Raw genomic sequence first — 3,928 nt, 5'->3', positions numbered from 1 at the left:
CAGTACTGTATTTGAAAATCTGGTATGTCATAAATGTATAGATGTAGCAGTACTGTCTATCTGTATGTCATGTGTGTCATATGATGAATTGAAAATGGGGGACCCTGATGGAAACAAGACGAAAGTCTTTCTCAGGTCTGCATCCTCTTAACAATTGTATGTATTGAGCTGTACTGTACTGTACCCATTCTGCAATCTGTTAATAAACTTTTCAATCAATCAATCAATCAATCAATCAATCAATCAATCAGTCAGGTTTCCCAGCACTATCAGCGCCACGCCGCCACCTGCTGATCAAATGGCAAACAGCAGGTTAGGCTAGTGATGAACACAGCAGACCACAAATCTTCGGAAATATCGTGCTCAGATATTTGTAGGCGCATTTGCAGGACGTCTGTGGTGCATATTCTTCATATTTGGAGATGTTAATACATTGAAATAATATACTTAGTGCATAGTTTAAAATACGTCTAAGCTTAGACAAGATTATCCTGGGCTAAATGCGAGCGAGGATAGACGTCACATAAAATCTTCGAAAATATCGTGCTCATATATTTGTAGGTGCGTTTGCAGGATGCCTCTGTCCATATTGATAATATTTTCAGATGTGAATGCATTGAAATAATATACTTAGTACATAGTTTAAAATACGTCTCCAAAAAAACACGATTTGGCCCGGTTATACGAGAGCTATGAAAAACGCTTGGTTGAAAAGACGGCTTTTGCTCACTGGGTTGGTGTGGTTCCCAATCCACCTTTGACTAATAAGCCAAGTTGTTGACTTATGCTGTGGTTCCCAATGATCCACCTTTATACTAATGAGCCAATTTTTTACTTGTTCTTCATGTGGTTCCCAATCCACCTTTGACTAATGCTCCATATGTTCTCAACGAGCACGAGTTTTTGACTTGTATAAGGGCCAAACTTGACTTAACAAAACAATAAAACTATAAGCCCTTGAGGAGGCTGCTACCGGCTAAAAACCTATAATTGACGCGTCTGTGGCCGCTGTTGTAACCGTCTGGTGAAAGGAATGAATGTCCACAAGGTTCGTTCCACTAATACCCCAAATGGGTTTATTTACCACACAAACGTGATACAAAGCAATTGCCAACGATACCTTTCAAAAGAACAAACAAACACTTTACCCTACAAACAAAACGATAACAAACAACGTGCCGTGTCGACGTGACAACTTGACGACTTGACGGTCAAAAACTATTTGGCTCTGCCGGTAAACCAAACGCACCTGCTGTCATCAGTCCCGTTACCCATTAAAGGGGAACTCCACTTTTTTTGGAAATTAGCTTATTTAACATCTTCCCTGGAGTTAGACAAGAAGATGCATACCTTTTTTGTCTCTGTGCGTGCATTTTAGCTTTGGGAATAGACGCTCCGTTAGCATAGCTTAGCTTCATCACTGGAAGTGAGGCAGGACAGTAGCCTTACAGTGCCTTACAGTGTATTGCAAGGTCTGACATTGACCAAACTTGATATGCATGACCTTGGTGGGCTCTAGGTCAACTCCTGAAAAGGGGGTCAATGTCAGACCTTGCAATCAAAAGTTAGGGGCGCACTGAAATTATGGCAAGGGTTATTAGCCCCCTAACTTTTGATTGCAAAGTCTGACATTGACCCCCTTTTCAGGAGTTGACCTAGAGCCCACCAAGGTCATGCATATCAAGTTTGGTCAATGTCAGACCTTGCAATACACTGTAAGGCACTGTAAGGCTACTGTCCTGCCTCACTTCCAATGATGAAGCTAAGCTATGCTAACGGAGCGTCTATTCCCAAAGCTAAAATGCACGCACAGAGACAAAAAAGGTATGCATCTTCTTGTCTAACTCCAGGGAAGATGTTAAATAAGCTAATTTCCAAAAAAAGTGGAGTTCCCCTTTAAGTAGCTACGTATGTCACCTACTGGTGAGCAACGGGAACTGATGCCACAAACTCAATTTGGCAGGCTGCAGGCACACTGTATATAGGCAGAACTTGGCTTACTTACATAAATCCAAACAAATGCATAAAATATAACGTAAGGCAATACAACCTCTAATAATGTCAGTTTTGGCTTCTACAGTTATGTTTTACTTGAACATTACTAATGTAAATTAATGTTGCCTACTACAGCCCCAACAAACACCAAATATAATGATCAACTATAAATTTAAAGGGTGGCTGGGTGGCGTAGCGGAGATTGCGCTCGTCACCAATGCAAGAGACTCCGGTACCGAATGCCAGTCTCAGCATTGCCTCCGGCTTGGACCGGCCGTCGTACTGGCTCATTTGGCAGAGTCAGCAGGTGGAAGTCGATGTGTGGGGATTGGACGTTGTGGACAGCGACCCCTACAGGTCGGTTGGGAGACGCCTGCACAGCAGAGACAGGAAGTGGCGAGGGTAGTGTGAGCCTCCCACGCGTTACACCTCGCCAATGAGAGTCCACGCTGGCAGGCGAAAAGATGTGACAGGCTGCCTCCTTGTGTACCGGAGGGAACACGTGATGCAAGGCTTCTATCCTCTCTACAACCGACCAGTGGGGGGCATAGTCGAGCAACGTTCAAGACAGGGGAGGGAAGAATTGGATACACGAAATAGAAAATAAGGAGAAAAAGTGGATAAAAAATAACTATACATTAAATACTGTATATATCTCCATTCCTATTCTGCATTGTTTGGCCTTTTAAGTTATACTCAGCCTACCTCTTTTATTGGAAACTGGGAGTCATTTCAGCCCTGACCAAGAAGCACCTCCATCAGTGTTTTAGGTTAGATATTGGAAGTAGACATTTAAAATGTTCTGCAAAGAAACACTGGTGGTGCAGTGGCGTGCAGGAACGTTGCTGGGCTGACATGACTCAATCTGTAACAAAGGAGATAAGCCTCTTAAAATGGGTGGATTATCCCTTTAAATCATCTGAAAATTTATGAAAACTGATTTATGTTGTTTTTCACCTAATGGTGTGAGCTGTAATGAATAGCAAACAGCACTGTCTGCTGTATTGGTGTAAATAGTGTTGGTTGGGTTGCTGTTTGATTATTTTTGTTCATATCATTTCCAATATTGGGGTTAAAAAAGAAAAAGTCCCTTCTTTCATTTGGATGCAGCTGGTGGTTTGGTTCCTGCATGTGTCCACTTTCACTGAGTGTCTGAGTTTCTGAGGCCTTTTTTCACAGTCTTTTGTGTACGTGGGCCTGTGGGCCTAAATGGAAAGTAAACATATTTTTTGTTTAAATCAAATATCCGATTTCATTTCTCTGCAGTGGGTATTGAGTTAAGAATGAGAAGACTTAACAAGGGCATGTTTTGATGAAGCAATTGTGGAGGTTTGGAAAGTCTGACCAATTTACATAAATTGGAATATTATAGTTTCTATAATTACATACATTTTTATAATCTATAATATAATATTTATAATATAATACTAATTTTGAGATCCCCCCTTAGTTGGTAGTGTTAGTTTTCCTATAGTAAGAATATACAATGTGTATAATTTTATTGTTTGTTATTTTGGGAGTATCTGCGACTGCAAGTGTAAATAATTTAAGACCAACACTAAAATTAACAAGAGTTTATACAGTGTTGGCCTATTGTCATTCGTCGCATGCGGCCCAAAACAACTTGTCCAAACTAAAACGGTTTGGAGACAATTGACAACGGCCCAGAGTCAGCGCTTTGTCTTTCGGTCCAGAATGGACAGCAGCTGGACAGCGCGTCTCGTGTGACATTTTCATATATGGGCAAGTAAGCATGGCAACCTTGACGTGGGTCTTTCTAAAAACAGCAGTGACACGCAGCGACAGAGCAACGCGACCCTGACTGAAGAAATTTGGAGGGCAGTGCTTGCGAAAGATCCAGTGACTCTGCATTGTTCCGAAGGGTATGGCTATAGGCTCGATTGACTGCTGCGCGCGTGTCAAACACGTTGTT

The sequence above is a fragment of the Notolepis coatsorum genome, assembly GCF_963971535.1.
Source record: "Notolepis coatsorum genome assembly, chromosome: 13".
NCBI classification, from domain to species: domain Eukaryota; kingdom Metazoa; phylum Chordata; class Actinopteri; order Aulopiformes; family Paralepididae; genus Notolepis; species Notolepis coatsorum.
This window is presented reverse-complemented; position numbering follows the sequence as displayed.